This window comes from Coturnix japonica, chromosome Z (assembly GCF_001577835.2).
Source record: "Coturnix japonica isolate 7356 chromosome Z, Coturnix japonica 2.1, whole genome shotgun sequence".
In the NCBI taxonomy this organism is placed as follows: domain Eukaryota; kingdom Metazoa; phylum Chordata; class Aves; order Galliformes; family Phasianidae; genus Coturnix; species Coturnix japonica.
In genome coordinates this window covers 41,587,566-41,607,683 of record NC_029547.1, presented here as the reverse complement: position 1 = coordinate 41,607,683, position 20,118 = coordinate 41,587,566, and positions in this window count along the sequence as shown.

The window sequence follows — 20,118 nt, the reverse complement described above, 5'->3', positions numbered from 1 at the left end:
TCTCTTTGTACTGATACAAACTCAATTACTTTCTTATATATTGTTTTTTCTTCATTTTTTTTTAAGTGCTTATTTCAAGACAGTGAATATTTCTGAAGTATGACTCAATATGGTGTTCCCTCTCAGAGGAGAATTATTTGGTTTCTTACCTATGTATACATTGTAAAGAGCAAGCTTTGATGTGAGGTAGCTGATGATAGATAAGGCAGGGAACTTTCAGAGGTTACACCATCTGGAAACCATCGCAATTATCTGCCTGTGTTGTTTCACAAAGCTGCCTTTCCAATCAGAAATGTCTTTTGGGTGTTAGAACAGAGCTTTCAGGTCTAATAAAATGGTTTGGGTTGGAGCAGACCTTTAAGATCATCTAATTCCGACACCACTGCAAGGGGGCCAATGTTGATATGAATACTACAAGTCATGGTGAAGTACTGTATTCTTCGGCATGATTTCAGGTTCATTCCTTTTAGCAGATCTACTTCATTTCACAAGTTGATCCAGCTCTGGATCCAGTCTGTAATACTTGAGATGTGAAATGTATTTTACAGATATATGCAGAACTTAAAGCTATTGAATTATATTCTTCTTTCAGCTCTTCTGGATCTAGCAGAAGCTTAATATAAATACAAGAGTAGTATGTGAGCTACTGTACTTATTGCTGCTCGTTCTGTCTGAGCTGGTCCTTAAGCTGTCACTGTTTTATTCAGTCTTTCAGCTACTATATGATAACATAAATCAGGCTTGTCTTTGCATGAATATACAATTTCTTGGTTGCTATATATATATTTCTTGGTTGATCATTGTTGGTAGAATTAAGGGATAGTAGCAGTCTAAATATTTACCTTTTAATGAGCTCTGAGGAGGAGAGCTCACATAACAATTTTGTGGACTAAATGGTTTTTGATAAAAGTCTGGAGAGCAGTGTACAATGGCAGCAAAAATAATACAAACACAGGCAGGACTTTTGGAGAGCCTTACCCACAGTGTAACTTCATGTACGTAAACTGAGATGAAGTGAGGGCGGGGGAGAAGGCACTGAGAGAGGATTCTTGAAGCTGAGTGTGTGCTTACCAATATGAGCACCTTGGCAAGGATGTATGTGTCAGCTTAATGCTGTATTAGAGAGGAGTATTTACTTCACAGGAAACAATTTTCTTAATGAGTTTATATTCATTTTCTAACGTTGCTCTTTCATTTTCTGGCTGCTTTTTATATTCCATTTCTGTGACTCTACTTAACAGCTCATCCTCTCTCTATTTCAGTTCATGCTTACATCTGTCTCCATCCTGTCTTTTCTTTTTGGTTTTATATCTGCCTTGTCTATCTGTACTGTTTATGTCTTGACAGTGATACCTTGATACCTCTGCTCCAAGAATTACCTTTCCTTTGTGCTTTCTTTGCTCTAAAATGCCATGCATGTACTGCACAAGCAAATAGCTGACAGCCACTCCAGGTATTCAAACGCATTTATGACATTGTCCATTGCATGTCATAGAGTAGGTGCCATAAACTACCAACAGAATATGCAAGCTGCACTTTACAGTGAGAAAGTAGTTTTTATTTAACACTGTTGAATTCGTGGGTTGAGGAATCTTAACACATCAGATGGATGAGCTTGAAAGTCACGTGGTTGGGTCTGTGCAAAATATGCTCTGTTGGTAGCCCTTGTTATAGTTTCTAGGAGTATTGTAGGTATTATTATTAGGTATTATGTAACATATAGAAATACAGTAACTGCATAGGGATAGGTGTACAAGTGGTCAGACTAAGACTTTGTTTCCCATTCTTTGTAGTTCATGACGCAGTTATCTGAATGGTGCCCAGTTTTATTACATACAGTGTTTCTCAGTGGTGGTTCTCAGTGTCGAAGCTGAAGAACCATTCATTAATAAAGGAACTAGAACTGGCACGTAGCTGGGACCTGTAGCTGGACTGGGTTTGTATCTGGGATTATAAAGATTTGATGTTGGTATGGAAATACTTCCAATGTCTTTAGGGGCAAAGATAGACGTTCTCATCTGCCAGAAGTTGTTACATTTTATTCTTAAAATCAACAGAAAGGTGAGAATGAGAAGTTAGTTTTTGTGTTAATGCACCTTCCAACAACAAGCATGTGGTGGGAAGGGATTAGAATGCTGTTGTTTTTTTTGTCTCTAGTTGCTTTTTCAGGCCTATGTGACTTGCATGTGAGGACATCCTTTGAATACTTAGTACTTATTTGAAAATCTCTGGGCTTACTGCAGCTTGCTGGGTGGTCGTAGGTGTCCTGTACTTTTGGCTTTGCTGGGCAGTGTTTTCTGTCTTCTGTGTATTTTTTCCACTTTTTCCTGCTGGAGTTCTGGCAAAGCACCTTAACAGCTGGATACTCTTCAAGTACCGGAAGCAATATCTGACGATTAGCAGAGCACTTTGTCCAGGCTCAACTGCTGCTGGGGAATTACAAGGATGTTTACAGTAATGTAATCGTATTAGGTTATTAGGCTAAGCAGAGCCATGTTGTAATGCTGCTACTCTGCTAATTTTTTGTCAGTTCTATTTCTGTATAATCCTTAAATGAGTGGTTGCAATTAGGCTTGAAAGTGTTTATCCCCAGTGTTTGATTTGTAACATAGCCAGTAACAAATTTCCAGTGCTAATATTGAGTAATATCAAATATGTTGTTCTTGCAAAAATCTGGCAACAGGGTGATTCTTTATTGTGAAAAAGTATTTTGTGTTGTTTGATTACCTCCAAGCTCTTTACTGTTGCTGGAGAAGAAAACCTTTTCAACCTTTCATTCTAGATAAAACAAATAATTCACTGCTCGTACAGCTTGAATATGGTTTTCACTGTATTAGGTTCATGATACTGACTGGAAAGACATTCAATTAGCAGTGTTTCTTAAGTACTCAGTGTTACTTTACCATGGTCAAACCAAGCTTTATTTTAGCAACTTGTAAGCATTTTCAAATGTAAGATAAAGTGCATAAAATGTTTGCCTTCATGTGACTGGACTAACAAATACACTGATTTTATGTGAACCCTGCTGAGAAACTTAACAAAATACCAGATGAAATATGTGCTTTTATGATCTTGGTCTGAACACAGGCATGGTGGTGATAAATAGGGAGAGGAATTGGGCTGCTACCTTCAGTGTTCTTTAACACACAGATGATTTTAAATAGGCAGCTAGATCCGAAGTGTGCAACTCCAGTGCAGATTTTTATGGATAATCATTTATCCTCAATCATGAAGTGGAAAGATATATTTCAGTCTCACTTCCAGAATAGGTGAACTGGGCACTCAGTTGCATTTTAGAGATGTTGCCTGTGTCTGTCTGTCTGTTAAAACTGCATCTCATGTCCCTCTTCTCTGGTCCCTTACACACAGTTTGATTTTAACACGTCGGGACTGGCTCCTGTTTGCAATGTTATGTAGGTAGAGTGGAGAGCAGTGGTCACCACCACAGCAGATTGAAGAACAAGGATGAATCTCTGTATGGTTGTTTTGTGGTCATCATTTACATGATATCTGTGCACTCAGCTGCTTGGAGCAGATGCCTGGGAGGACACATTGCTGCTGCTTGTAGCTACAGACTCCTTTCATGTCTATTTGCTTCATTATGTTGATACTGGCCTCTAAAAGGAATTCTGGAGCACTGCTGTGCAATGCCTTCAGCTGAGCAGGTAATTTAATTTTCTTTCTGCCTTAAGTGCTATTTTATGTGGCTACTATTATAAAACACCACCAGCTTCAGAATGTAGTTGGAAGTACTATTTCTTAAAGCCATACATCTCCTCATTATAAGCCCCTGCCAGTACTGGAAATCAGATCCTGCTTTCACTTGGCCATGACACCCAAGATCAGTATATGCTCATCTCCATCCAAAACAAGTATATTTCCAAGCACTGAACAATTTTGGAATGATACATACTTGGGATTTGCCTTTCCGCCACTAATCATAACTATGAACAAAATGTTAAGTAGTTAGGCACTACTCATAAACCTTTAAATGGAAGGAAGCGGGATGGAAGCCTAAAAAGAAAGATTTGTGTTGGTCCTTCCTCACTGGTATGGGGAGCAACAGCTGATCAGTGATGTGCGCTATGCAGAGTGCTCCTTGTTGGGAGACTTTTCTGGTGCCACAAGGAATACTCACCACCTGGCAGGTAACGTGATACTTTTCTAACTTGCTATTTCAGCAGAGGACAAAAGTGTCTGTGATATGTTGTGCAGTTTTTCTTCTTTTTATCCTTTCTACTGATAGAGGGGAAGGAGGTAGGATGTAGGAAACATTGGCATGATAGTCTGTGTGGAACTATGAAAGTTGCCATTTCCAGTGTGGTGAACAGGAGTGTCATTTGTTTTTATTTGACAGCAGTATCACGCTGTCACAGAATCAAAAGAGGTTGACAGGGACCCCTGGAGATCATCTAGTACAATGCCAATGCTACAGCATGTCTCACTGGAAAGTATCCAGATGGGTTTTGAACATCTCTGGAGGAGACTCCACAGCCTTTCTGGGCAGCCTGTGCCAGCACTCTGTCACCCTCAAAGTAAAATGTTTTATTTTCATGTTCAGGTAGAAATTTGCATGTTCCAGTTTGTGTCTATTGCCCCTTGTTCTGCCACTAAGCATTCTGGTCCCATTCACTTGACTCCCACCCTTTAGATATTTATAAGCATTGATAAGACCCCTTCTCACTATTCTCTTCTCCACTGAGCAGTTCCAGGTCTCTTAGCCTTTCCTCCTAATTATTTTCATGTGTACCCCTGTATTCGTATATCTTGACAAACCTGAACCTTTGATTTGACTCACCAGAACTGAAAAGAAAGCAAAACTTAATCCTATCCAACAGCTGCTCCCTGTTGATACTTCCCAAGTGCATGTTCATTCACCTTCCTTTAGAGGACTTGGCAAGGTGATGTCTAGCTAGGAAACAGCAGTTACATTTCACTACTGCTTTTGAGTTGTTATTGCTGAACACAGTTGGACTTGGGCATCTACATCTTAATATTCCCAGTAGAGTGAGTCATGTATGCTCCATCTCTGCCACCTACGTTTACTGCACTCCTTGTGGAAACTACCGTCTCCCTGTCTGTTCATAGAGCAGGACACATGGGAGAAAAGGTTCCTTTCTCTGAAGGGAGCAAAATAAGGTGTAGGCTAGGAAGATAAACTTGTTTTGTACGATGGGCGGAAAAATGACACTGCCTCCAAATAGAGCTTGTTTGCTGCTTGGCAGTAACTTTACTTGGGCAAGTTACTTAGGTTCATATGCACACCCAGTGTTTTCCAAAGTCTGACTACAAGACTGGTGGAGAGCTGCAACCCTCAAAAGCAGCAGTTCTTTTGCTAAGAACAGTGGATGAGAAAAATGCTGAAAAGCTGTCCATTATGTGAACACAGGCAATGATTGAGGCAGGAGGTTGTTTACAGTTCTGGAATTCATGTTAACAGGGGGAAAGACAGATTTCACTCCTGCCATTTTCTATATTTCATTGTTCAGTTTCTGAATCTTAATATTTTTGAATGCTTTGGTAAGAGTGGCTAAGTTGCATCTGTTGCACTGATCAAAACCAGTTTTAATACGCAGTGTTCAGGCCAGCAGGAATAACTAATGCTATGTTTTCATTGGGGCTGTGGTGCTCACATACCCATTCTCTGCAATTTTTCAGCATTCCTGTTCTTCAAGTCAAGAAGTCTAAAACTCGGTCACATAGAACTAATGCAGCATATGCGTGTTGTAAGAAAATGGGTTTTATTTTCAAAATGTTATACATAAGTGCTAACGACTGCTAAAGAAAGCAGCTTTAACGATGTTTTTCTGAATATTTTACAAATAGAAACTAAGGCACTTAACCGTTTTGCTGTCATAAATGCAGCTACCTATCACTTCTTACAGTTTTCTACAAATACTAAAATGTGAGTTTTTGCCATTAAGAAAACATGTAAAAATACTTATAAAATGTGTCCGTACTTGCACATTCCCAGGTGCACCTACAGTCAAAGTTCACATCAAAAAGTACCAGTCCAGGTAATGCAGTAAATTACATACTCCCCATTTTAAATGATGGCAGTTCACTTTATTATATCAAATTCTACATTTTGTCCCCATATTGTCTCACTTATGTACTATTGAATAAGCAGGGAAAACGTTTTTCAGTCAGTCCTGTTCAGCTCACTACTGGTGTGAGGTTTTTTGGGGGAGGAAGGGACTGAGAGGTGGGGAAGGTTTTCTTTTTAAATTCAAATATAACTTGAATGAAACAAGGTTCAGCATTTAAAAGTATACTAGATATTTAAGGGTGCTTGTCTGTTTGTTGGATACACACATTAAAAAAAGATTTTTAGTATTCCAGCAAATTTACCAGACCTGTTTAATAGATTATTCACAAATATCTTAAGGTCAAGAATAAATACGGTTTTTCACTGGTAGGTGATTTACAAGAACTGTGGCGCAAGTACTTTAACAGTACTTTCTGATTGGCTTCTATTTAAAGTCCCGATTTGCTCACAGTTTATTCATGTTCATATATCATTTCCAATTCCTCTTACAGGGTGACTGGTGGCTTACAGGAAAATTAGCCTTGTCCAAGAAGATGACCACAGTGACTCTGCAAGCAGCATCTAAATACAAAGAATAAAAGAACCCTGGTTACAGCCAGCTCCAACAATGAGACGAGAGTAATTCATTCATTTATAGTTTCACCCAGTTAAACACGTCAATAATTTTAATGGATCTTTAATTGATATTATGAATTTTAAAGTGTTATAGATTAACTGCAAAGCAAAGGTAAAGTCAAGTCTTCAAACTGACTTTAGACCCCTACGTGCTTGTTGGTTCTCGCCTGCAACAGCTATTATTTCATTTCTGTATTTCTTCACTCCATTCTAGACTAAGGTGCTTCACAACTGCTCTTTATTGTGTCAGTGTTCTCTTTGCCAAAACCCAAAACTTACTACGTACAAGGATTATCCCTCGGCTACCTTAAAAAGGTTATTCAACTTATCCATCACAGGCACCACAAGTTGGTGTTTGTCCAGCTGTGGGTGGGATAGCTTTCTACAACAGATGTATGTCCAAGGATATTGAAACCTGATGTGACTCTTTATTTATTTATTTATTTATTTATTTATTTATTTATTTATTTCAGCATGAAGATACTGTGGATGCTAGCAGATCAGTTTATGTACTGTTAACTTTCACAACTGCTAGAAGATATGTATTTTTGTCACAGGCTGCCATCCATTTACTGGACACGTACACCTCACATACACATGGAAGTAATAGCCTGTTATTAAAGATGTTGGGAAATTTTCTGACTTGTGCATTTGGCAAGTCTGAAACTGCATTTATCACAGAGTTATTAAGGTGGGAAAAGACCTTGAAGACTACTAGTACAGCCATCGACTTATTCCACAGCCTTCTCCAGACTAAACAATCCCATTTCCCTCAATTGCTCCCCATAAGACTCATGTTCTAAACCTTTGAAGAGCAGAAATGCCCTTCTCTGGACATACTCCGGGGCTTCAATGTCTTTTCTGTAGTGAGGAACAAGAACTAAACACAGTATTTAAGGTGCAGCCTCACCAGAGCTGAGTAGGGAAGAACAATCATCTCTATAATCAGTCTGGCTGCACAATTTCGCATACAAGCTAGGATGCCACTGGCCCCCTCCTGGACACCTGAGCGTATTACTGGCTCATGTTCAGCCCGCTGCCAAATGGAACCCTCAGATCCTTTTCCTCCATGCAGCCCAATGCCATAGTCTTCCTTCTCCAACTTGTCCTCAGCATGTTCTAGGAAAAAAAGACTGATTGCTCTTCTAATAATTACTAATTCTCAGATCCTCCTTGACAAATTCACCACCAGAGTTTCCAGCAGAACAGAAAATTCAAGAAATGTGTTGAAGTCTTATTCATCTTAAATCACACCACATGCTTTTCAATTCAAATAGTGCAGACTTGTTTTTAATGAAAACACTTCATTTTCTAATGATTCATAATATTGAGAAGATTCATGGAATAACTTAGCCTCCTACAGGCACCTGGAGATCTTTTAATCCAGCCTCCCAATCCAAACAGTATCAATGCTGATGTAAAATCACATTGCTCAGAACTCAGCTCTGCTGAGTCTTGAAAAGCCCCAAGGACAGAGACAGCGCAGTATTTCTGAGCAACCTGTTCCAATGTTTGAGCATCCTCACAACAAGGTTATCTTCCCTCAATAAAGTGAAGACCAACATTTCCCATCTGCTATTAAAGTCTTCTAAAACATATTTAATTATTTCACTAAAAAGTGAGGGAGAATTTTAAAAGGCACAGTGCTTATAACATCATTCCAACTGTGGTTTCCACAACCTTCTGCACTTTAACCAAAGAATTGTCTCATAGAAAAACTGATTTTCCACGGGTGCTGAGGGAGCTGGCAGAGGTGACTGCTGAAGTGCTCTCTGTCGTCTTTGGGAGGTCTTGGAGAATGGGGGAGGTGCCTGAAGACTGGGGCCTAGCCAATATCACTGTGGTCTTCAGAAAGGGCAAGAAGGAAGATCCAGGTAATTACAGGCCAGTCAGCCTCAGCTCTGTCTCTGGAAAGGTGATGGAACCGCTTGTGCTGGATGCCCTCTCCAGACAACTGGAAGAAAGGGATGTTAACAGGAGTAGCCAGCGTGGGTTCACCAGGGGGAGGTCATGCTTGACCGAGCTGGTAGCCTTCTGTGGCGTTTGTCACTGGCTGAGAAGATGGGGGCAGAGCAGTGGATGTAGTCTGCCTTGATTTCAGGAAGGCATTTGATACTGTCTCCCACAACATCCTTATAACAAAGCTGAGGAAGCGTGGGATAGATGAGCGGACAGCAAGGTGGGTTTAGAACTGGCCGCCCAGCAGAGCGCAGAGGGTCGTTGCTGGCGGTGCACTCTCCAGCTGGAGACCTGTGGCCTGCAGTGTTCCCCAGGGCTTGGTGCTGTGTCTGATCTTGTTCAGTATCTTCACTGATGACCTTGAGGAGGGGATAGTGTCCATGCTCTGTAAGTACGCCTATGATACAAAGCTGGGAGGAATGGCTGACTGTCATGGTTTTACAGTTTTGTAATTTTGCTATCAGTATTCCACATCATAACATCATATAAATACTATGAGCTACCAGAAAATGAAATTTGCCGTATTCACAAATGGATTGTGTCGTATTGTAGGGAAGCATTGCAGATGGAAATCTGCTGTATGGAGCCCCACACGACAAGTTGCAGAGGCCACTGAAGGTAAAGGAGAATCAAGCCAATTCGCAGAGGTAAAGGCTGTTCAGCTGGCTTTAGATGTGGCTGAATGGGAGAGGTGGCCAATGCTTCATCTTTATACTGATTCATGGATGGTGGCAAATGCCTCATGGGGTTGTTGCAGCAGTGGGAAGATAACAACTGGCAACGAAGCCCAAAACCTGTTTGGGCTGTTGAACTGTAGAAAGACATTGCTGCCCGAATAAGGAATATGGTTATAAATGTGCATCATGTAGATGCCCATGTACCCAAGAGTCGGGCTACTGAAGAACAGCAGAATAACAATCAGGTAGATTGATATGCCAGAATTGAGGTGGCTCAAATAGACTTGGACTGGCAGAACATGGGAGAGCTATTTCAAGCTTGATGGTTCCATGAGACCTCAGGCCATCAAGGAATGGACATAACATATAATTGGGCTAGAGACTGAGGGGTGGACTTAACTATGGATGCTATTGCACTGGTTATTCATGACTGTGAATCATGTGCCATAATTAAACAAGCCAAGAATATGAAGCCTCTCTGGGGGGAAGGCCCAAGGCAAAAGTATAAATATGGGGAGGAGTGACAGGTTGATTATATCACCTTGCCACAATCTCACAATGGTGTTATGTGCTTACCATGGTGGAGGTAACCACTGGGTGGCTTGAAACATAAGCAGTACCCCATGCTACTGCCTGAAACACCATATTAGGGCTGGAGAAGCAAGTCCTGTGGTGGCATGGCACTCCGGAAAGAATTGAATCAGATAATGGGACTCATTTCAAGAATTCCCTTGAAAATAATTGGGCCAAAAATCATGGCACTAAGTGGATTTACCATATTCTCTATCATGCACCAGCTTCTGGTAAGATTGAACGATTCAATGGGTTGTTGAAAACTATGTTGAAAGCATAGTTTTCAACAACCCATTGAAAGGTGGCGGAACATATAAAAACTGGAAGAACGATTTAGCAGAAGCCACCTGGTTGGTCAACCCTCGAGGTCCCTTCCAACCCGGGTCATTCTCTGATTCATTCTGTGATCTCGTAATCGTAATGGTCCTAACCAATCCAGCTCCCTACATACCATAGAGGGAGATAAGGTTCCTGTAGTACACATAAAGAGCGTGTTGGGAAAAGCAGTTTGGGTCCTTCCAGCATCTGGAAAGGGCAAACCTCTCTGGGGTACTGTTTTTGCCCAGGGACCTGGGTGCACTTGGTAGGTGATGCACAAAAATGGGAATGTCCAATGTGTACCACAAGGGAATTTGATGTTGGGGGAGTGCAGCCAATAATTTCTTGTATATATAAGTAGAGCCTCAGAGATATTTGACGAATGTCCAATTAGGTACAGGACTTAATATAGGTGGATTAATGTTAAGGAAACACTTTCTGTAGACCTAAACTAGGCATTCTATAAGCAAGTTTTCCATCTGGGCTCTATATCGTGCACTGGCCATGCATGTGTAGAGCACACATGGAAAGAAGTATAATTCAAAGGGAATCTGCCGTGGCGGCTGGGAGAGGATGAGTGCACCTTGATGTAGGGGACGCCCCGCTAGTGCTGCTTTTCCCCTCCACCGCTGTCATGTTTCCTTTTTCCGGCAGTTATGCCATTTTTCTCAAAATATTCCAGAGAACATCACGGTCAGGGATAAGTCACGGGACCAGGACACTATATAATCTCACTCCCAGGCTGGACTGATCTCTTTTTGAATTCTGGCATGCAGGAGAGCGTGTGGGAGCCTTCCAACCGTTTCACCTAGAGTTACAGTAGGCATCTCGGTTTTGGGACTCATTCTCTATCCTATTTTGCTTGATTCGTTAACTATAATTTCAATTATATTGTATTACACTGTGTTATCCTGTATTTTGATATAGTATTTAGTAAATAAGTGTGCCTCCTTAGATCGTTGCTGCTGTTTTCTTTGCTAATTAACTTTTTCCTTTTCCTTTTGGGCTAGTGGCCCTGCAGGGCCTACTTTGGGGATGAACTCGCCCTCCTCTCATGGACATAGGTAGATTTTCGGTTAACCCATGACACTGACATGCCTGAAAACAGTGCAGCCAATCAGCGAGACCTGGACAGGCTGGAGAGCTGGGCAGTAAGAAACCGGATGAGGTTTAACAAAAGCAAGCGTAGAGTCTTGCACCTAGCGAGGAATAACTGCACGCACCAGTACAGGCTGGGGGATGACCTACTGGAGAGGAGCTTTGCAGAGAGGGAGCTGGGCGTCCTGGTGGACGACAGGTTGGCCACGAGCCAGCAATGTGCCCTCGTGGCCAAAAAGGCCAGTGGCATTCTGGGATCCATTAAAAAGAGCGTGACCAGCAGGTCGAGGGAGGTGATCGTCCCCCTCTACTCTGCCCTGTCCTGGTAAGGCCTCATCTGCAGTACCATGCCCAGCTCTGGGCTCCCCAGTAAAAAAAAATAACAGGGACAGGGATCTCTTGGAAAGAGTCCAGCGGAGGGCCACAAAGATGGTGAATGGCCTGGAGCATATCTCCTAAGAAGAAAGACTAAGTGAAGTGGCTCTGCTTAGCTTTGAGAAAAGAAGACTGAGAGGGGACCTGGTCGAGGTCTACAAATATATGAGGTGTGGAAGCAAAGTGGCGAGGCCAGGCACTTTTCAGCAGTGTGTGGAGACAGGACAAGGGGGAACAGCCAGAAAGTGGAGAATAGGAAGTTCCGTATGGATGCGCGCAAGAACTTCTTTACGGTGAGGGTGACGGAGCACTGGGACAGGCTGCCCAGGGGGGGTTGTGGAGTCTCCTTGTCTGGAGATGTTCAAGACCCGCCCGGACGCCTAACTGAGCAACCTAGTCTAGGGAGCCTGCTTTGGCAGGTGGGCTGGACTCAATGGTCCTTGGAGGCCCCTTCCAACCGCTGTGATTCTGTGATCGTCTGAAATATACTGAAATCGATCAACCAGACTACAGCAAATGTGTCTTTCCATGGTACAGGGTCAAAGTAAATGGACAGAACTCAAATGTAGTTTACCCGCGTTTGTTCTATTTGCAGTAAGCGAACCCCATGAAAGTCCTTGGGTGGACTCTGGCAAGCAGACAGCAGAACTGTTATGGCCACAACTACCGGGAAGCAAATGTCCATCTAGCTGCGTGCCTTGTGATGTCACCCGAGCGTCACAGTCACCCCGTGACCTCACAGTAGGGCAGGCGCCTAGAAGTGCCTGAAGCACCCAGCCCACCTTCAGTCAGTCCTGCTGGGGACTTTCGAGGGCGTCAGCGTCTTCCTGCCGGAACACGAGACGTCGAGAGCTTGCCAGCCTTGCCAGTGAGAGTCCTGCGAGCTGATTCCAGAGTCACCGAGGGAGGATCCAGCTCAAGTCCTGCCAGAGGCACACGGGGTGCCCGTCACTGGTGGGACACACACGCGACGCGGCACGCGAGAGGTGCCGAGGCCCGGAGGCAGCCTCCAGCGGGTGAGACTCCGTTGGTTTGTGCGAGCACCTCCGTGCCAGGGCAGCCGCGGCCATGAGCCAGGAGGCGGATGCCAGCGGGAGCCGGGAGGCACAGGCGCGGCCGGCAGAGCCCACGAGGAGGAGACGTGCCCCCTCTGCCTCGGCCCACCGCAAGCCCCGACCCGCGCCTTCCCCTGCGGGCACAGCTTCTGCGCCGCTTGCGCCGACCACTGGCCCGCCGACGGGGTCGAGTGCCCAGTGTGCCGCCAGCTCGTCGGCGCGCTCGTGAGCATCCCGCCACCGGCCCCACCTCCTCCAGCGGCCGCCACCGGCCGCCACCGCCCCGGCCGCGGAGAAGGCTCCGGAGGAGCCGACGGCAGCGGGAAAGATCCCCGCACCGCTCCCGCTCCCGCTCCGCTCCCGCTCCGCTCCCCGCTCCCGCTCCCGCTCCCGCTCCCGCTCCCGCAGCGTGTCGCCAGCTCGTCGGCGCAGCCCCTCCGGCCGCCCCCTCCGGCTCGTCCGCGGCCTCTCCTGGCGGCCGGAGCCCAACGGCCGCGCCCGGGCGCCGAGGACTGGCTGAGGCTGGTCCGAGAGCGGGGGTGGGGCTCCGGGGACCACGAGCGGGGCCGCGACGGGCCCCGCGGCCGCGACGAGCCCTGCGGCTGAGCGAGCGGCCCGAGCTCACCTGGGGACAGCGCGGGGACGGGGGAGAAGGCCGAGGCGCCGCGAGGCTCTTGTGCTCTTCTCAGCTCGACGGACATCACTTCCCTGCACCGTGTCAGGAGAAGGGCTCGGAGCAGCTCCATGTCATCGCTCCGTTCCCCCCCGCTCAGCCCCGGTGAGACCTTCACCCAGGTCTGGGCTCTCCCAGTACAGCAGAGACCTGGGCACGCTGTCAAGAGCCCAATGAACAGCAGCCAAGCTCCTGAGAGGACGGCAACATCGTCTCTCCTTCCAGGACAGAGCCGGGACTGCTACTCACACAACAACAGCACGGGCGCAGGATCACTTCCCTAGTCCTGCCCGCCACACCATGCCCGAGACGAGCCAGGATGCCATCTGCTGGCTCCTATTTGGCCAACGATCCATCAGTACCCCTTTCCATTCTCCCTTTCAATCAGGCAGAAATTAACAAAAATAACAAAAATTTCACCCCATTCTGAGTGTCTGTTGACTCGTTCTTCTCCTTTTGAAAGAGGGTTTTGAAAGAGGGAGGCTGGCTTACGGTCGAAATACCTTTCCCTAGGTTTTTATCCGTTGCTGTGAACCTACTTAGAATCCCACTGAAGTTAAGAACTTGCTGTTCACTGATCAGACCGTTGACTTTCCCGGGCTGATTTTTGGCAGGGTCACGGCTGTCAGCCACGGATATGATTTTGTGATTAGTCTGACTTCAATTATCAGACCCAAGTCAGAACATGAAACTTTATGAAGACATTAAATAATTCATCATAATAAGACACTTGACATGTGCATTACAGCTTTTAGTCTGAAGAATTTCTGGAGATCATACAAGATAGAAATGTTTGGGTTTTTTTGTTGTTAGCTATTTATTCAAGGGTAAAAAGAAATATAGAGTCATTTTACAGTACTTTCAATTGAACAGTTTTATGGAATAGCACGTTTACAATAACAATTAAATTACACTAGTATCTAAAGGCATGAGGGCTGGTCCAAAACGAATGCCTCCTATTTTATTATATTGGCCCACAACACCAGAGGTGGATGCTTGTGGTATTAGATGCTGAACCTTCCCACCAACATCTCATACAGCAGATGACAGTAGAGTATGACAAAGCGGTGTCTGAAATAGGTGTTTCACCGAATTCCTCTACAAACCAAACAGAAAAAAGGAAAAGGGACACCCGCTGACATTCACACACTTACTGAACATTTACTGAGACCAAACAGTGCATGTGAGCACAATGATGCAGTGGGTGCTGCATTTCAGCCGTGATGGTATTGACAGGAATGAGCAGCCATGATCTGGACAGCCATTCACAGCTGTATGTATGTAAATACATCAGTGTATTTACAAACAACAGATGAGCAGAAATAACAAAGTAAAAAACTTGGAGGAATTCAATATCAGACAGGGTTGTATATTTTAGTACAAAGTATCAAGATCTTAATTGAAAATGGTCTTCAAAATGCATAAATTGCACTTCTAAAGAGTTCACTCCCTGAAGATATTAAGCCTATAAAGTACTTATCCAAAAAAATAAGTGACCAGAGAAGTTTTGTATTGTGTGGTGCTAATTACTGTGGTTAATTTCACTTGTGAAAAATGTGGTTTTATGGCACCTGTGGGCTTGCATTGAATCTGCCATAGTGAAGAAATGATTCTGTAGTATACAGAAGCAAGTAAACTTCTTGTTGTTCTACTAAAGTTAAAATGTAACCAACAGTTTATAGCCTCCAAATATTGAAGGGTATTTCCATTCGGCTTTACTCATTTAATATTTCCATTAACTTCTGCCTCAGATCCTCATTTACTGTCTGGGTAACCACAGTTTACCTAAGTTATTTAATTACCTGTGATTTTCTGAACATTTAATTGAAGCACATGGCAGCATATGACTCACACTTGAAAAAAAAAAACAAAAAAAAAAACTGGTTTGAGAACTAACAGCTGCAAGACTGAGAACAGTTTGCTTAATAACTACTAGGGTTTTTTTAGTTAGCATGTTAATATGCTTATTCATTAAAGAAATCTGCTTACGCATTGTGAAAACAATTAAGATAATTGTGAAAGATTAAGCCCCCCTACTTGAAAATTATCTGGATAATCTTCTGTTGGTTACAGGTGCGCCACTACACAGAGGTACAACTAGATGGCATTAAATGCACAGTACTCTTTTCACAAGGAAAGCTCTGTAAGACCTCAGAGCTGGCTACTGCTGAAATTTCAATGCTTTTTGGTTCCTGCTTATTTGAAAAAAGGAAAAAAAAAAAAAAAAACCAAAAAACAGTTCTCATCATTTTAGATAAACTTAGTGAAACTTAATGAACTAGTCAACATGCCATTGCAGTAGTTAATAGTTCAAAATCCAGCAGAAGTTTGCCAGCTTTACTGTAACATTTATTCTACATCACTGGCCTAACCTGCATTCTTTCTCACAGAGAAAATTCTTATCTCACAGATAGATAGATTATTTCTTTGCTCCATGTTCACTTTGATTGCATTCATCAATTCAAACCAAAAAAGCATTTCACTCAACATAACACCAAGTGTCAGACCCGCTCTGAGAAAGGAAGCTCAATGTAGAGAAAAAGCTCTTGGACTCATGGATTTCAGAGAACCATTTTTACTTCAGTGTCAGAAACATGACTCCAGTTTAACAAGTTCAACAAAGATTAACTACCTTGTATTAAATTAAGACTTGCACCAAGTTCCTATAAAGAATAAAAACAAAAAGCCACTCAATTTCAGAACACAAGAATGAGCTTACCTTCAAGTTTAGCTCCATAATGATATTTTCCACTACTAAAGTGCGGTAAGGAAAATACAAGTAAGCCCAACCCTAAAATAAATGCTGAGAAAGCCATCCAACACAGTTTGTCAAAACTTTCTCCAAAGAAAGATGCAAACAGTGACACAGCTTTTTGTGTAATATCATTGTTTGCAGATACCGAGACAGTGAGAGAGCTGTTCAACTCATAGCACTTCTTAATTATTGAGATACTAAGAGTCATCAGGCCATTTTCTACAATATCTAAAAGAAAACAACAAAGTTAATTAGTAAGAAACACTTAATTTGATAGGGCTTAAAGGGTAAACTTACTCATCCACTGGAAGGATAACAATGAATACATTTACAAAGCTACTTTTAAGGCATTTATTAACTTTTAAATCCAAGTAAAGAGTAGATTCATATTCTGCCAACTTAAGCCAGCCACGCTGCACAGGATCCATTCAATTTTACTCTCTCCCATTGGTATTAAAGACTTAACACTCATGTATTATAACAGCAAAATATTATACCCCAAGGTTCCAGATTCAGTTTGAAGTACGAATTTCAAACATATTGCAGTTTCAAAAAAACATGGTACAAAACTAAAAGAAATTAATTACTTTAACTGACAGAAACATTCATCCACTGAATCTTTTTATTTTTTCTCTCAAACATGAGACCACATGGTGGGACAAGTAGTTAAGCTCCCATAAATTGTACAGACCCCAAAAGGTATTCTGTTACAAGCAAGATGAATAGCTGTACTTCTTAACATCACCAATTAAGATCACAACAGCCTACAACATGCCTGTAAGAAAATGTATACTGCAGGAAAAGGTTAGATCCTAAAGTCACAGCTGAAAATGAGACTAAGAATTCTAGAACCTCACAGATAACTGATGTCAAAAGCCCTACAGCTATCCCTCCAGTTTCTAACAATTCAAACATGATTCTCTCCTGCCATTCCAGGAATAACACAGAAGGACTGATGGCTGAAGACACCAATGGAATGAAGATAACTCAGTGCTTGTTGAAAACTATTAATAGGTGCCACTATAGAAAGGTGAACTTTGACATCTGCCTGGAGTCCACTACATATTGTAAAAGTTACCGTAAATCTTAAACAGGTGGATTCTTAAACAGTGGAATCCCCACAGTGACTTCTGAAGAGCAGCAGCTAATGGCACAGTCTTCATTACTCTACTATTACCTTTTTATTAAGGATGGTACAGTTTCACCCGTCAGCCCCACCATGACACTTAAATTTATACGAGATTAACAGAAGTATCCAGGTGTCTCTGTGTCACAAATTCTTGAGCAGCTTTCTACTTGTCTCATAGAGGAGCAGAGAGCAAAGGACAAAGGTATCATGAAGGAATGAGTTGCAGGGCACTCTGAACACTTCTACAGCTTTAAGATATTTGTATAATGAAGATGAGCTACTCAACAAGTTGACTAACAAATTAGAAGACACTGTCTTTTGCTCCTAGTTTAGTTTAATTCACACTCTAAAAGCCATAAAACCTTGCAATTTCATTAGATATTCAGATTTCATCTGCAAAAATGCAGATGTAATGAATAGCAGCTTAATTTCTCCAGTATCTCATCATTTAGTGATTAACCACTAAGGTCTCTTCAGGAAAGAAGTAACCTGAGTGATCCCAGCTTCATCTCAACAAACAAGGCATCTCAGCCTTAACTAGGAGTGCAGAAATTACATTTTAACTATTCTCATCCAAAACTTTGCTGTCACTCTGCATGCCACTGCCGACTGTCCCACGGCACAAATACGGGGTGGCCATTCGGAGGAGCGCCACGCAGAGCCGCGCACCGGCTATTACCACCTCATGGTCTGCTCCTGTCCAGCAGCCCCTGCCCTAACGGGGCCACCTTGGGGTCTCGCCAGCACTGACACCCCCACAGCAGAGCGCACGAAGCTCAGATGTGCACAGGGAGCTGCACCCTGGCAAAACCTCCCTCTGCCCGACAATGGTGTCCCAAACCATTGAGATTCGCTTCCCGTTACTTCTGTCTAGAGGAGGGGGTGTTTTTTCCTCAGCCTGTTGCCAAAATATATCCCTTGATCTGCTCAGACTGTCGGGCTTTTCGTAGTCACATAGACTGGGCCCCCTTCCAGCCTGTGGTTTTGGTTTTGTCACGGTAGGAAGATAACAGAAGGGAAGTGTTGGTGCCTAGGCCAGGCCAAAACTGAATGACCCAGCAAAAAAGGGGTGGCCAGCACAGAGGTGGATGTGATCATCCCCCCCTACTCAGCTCTTGTGAGATCCTATTTGGAGTACTGCATCCAGGCCTGGGGCCCCTAGCACAAGAAAGATGGATCAGGTGCAGAGGAGGTGATCACTAAGGTGATCAGAGGGCTGGAGCACCTCTCCTATGAGAAAAAGTTGAGGGAAATGGGCTTGTTTAGCTTGGAAAAGAGAAGGCTCCAGGAAGACCTCATTGTGGCCTTCCTGTACTTGAAGGGAATGTATGAACAGCAGGGGGAATGGCTGTTTACAAGGGTGGATAGTGATAGGACAAGGGGGAATGGTTTCAAATTGAGACAGGGGAGATTTATGTTAGATATTAGGAGGAAGTTTTTCACTCAGAGGGTGGTGATGCACTGAAACAGGTTTCCCCGGGGCGTTGTGGATGCCCCATCCCTGTAGGCATTCAAGGCCAGGCTGGATGTGGCTGATCTGGTGGTTGATGATCCTGCACATAGCAGAGGGGTAGAAACTAGATGATCATTGTGTTCCTTTTCAACCCAGGCCATTCTGTGATTCAAGAAGAATGAACTCTCAAGAGGGTTTTATGCCATGCTAGTAGAATATAGACATTAATAGAAAGATGCAGGAATAGGAAGGCAGAGAGAAAGGAATAAAATATGATGTATATTTTTTGCTGGCTATATTGCCTGAGAGGTACCATTACTCAGCAAGCAGTTTACAGAGAAATGAAGTATATCCAGATAATTTTTATGAACTGTTTTAACATGAATTATCACCCAAGTCTGTGAAATAGATTTAAATTACTGAAATTCAAGGGTAAGTATCCACACAACTCACCTGAAAATGTCAATCTGTGACATTTTATAGGACCGTATGTAGAGTGCAGAGTTAAAAACAGTAATAGACTGCAAGAGTAATGATGAATGAGATGAATGATCTGCTGAAGTAGACAGAGGTTGCTCCAAAAAACTATGTGTATATGTGGTCATACAATTTATTCTTACTAAAACTAGTTGCGGTAGTAATGGTAGGTAGCCAAGCACTGCCACGCCACTCTCAATCCTTATAAGAGCAAGGGGAGAAAGTGCACTGAAAAAAAAGACTTATGGGTTGAGGTAAGGACAGGGAGGTCAATCACCAGTTACTGTCACCGTCAAAACACTCAGCATAGACTGATTGCTGTAATTTATTACCGGCTGGTAACAAATCAGAGCAGTGAGATCAAAAAGCGAACTAAAAGCACCATCCTGCCATCTGCTTCTCCTGTGTTCTCTCTGCAAGTAGCAGAGGGAAAATGGAAATAGAGGCAACACTCAGTCCCTAATGCTTTGTCTCTTCCACTCTTTCATGGTCACTCTGTCCCTGCTTCATGTGGGTCCTTCCCAAGGATGTCCTATTTCCTGAATTCATCCTGCATCAGATTCCCCAGGCTGCAGCTCTCCAAGCACTGCTCCAACAAAGGTGTGGAGCAGTTGCTCCATACCTTTGGGAACACACTGCTACAGTATGTGTCTCTCTGGCAGCAGCTCCCCCAGACTTATTGGTCCCCCACAAGTTCCTCTCAGGACACTTCAGTGGTGTGCAGTACCAGGACAAGAGGCAATGGGCACAACTGGAATGCAGGAGGTTCCTTTTAAACACCGGGAAGCCCTTTACTGTGTGGGTGCCTAAGCACCAATTTTACAGGGTCACCTGTGGAATTTGCTGGCATGTAAGTGACAGTGGTTCCACAAAACAAAAAAAAACCCAAAGGTAAAATTAAATGTTTCTCAA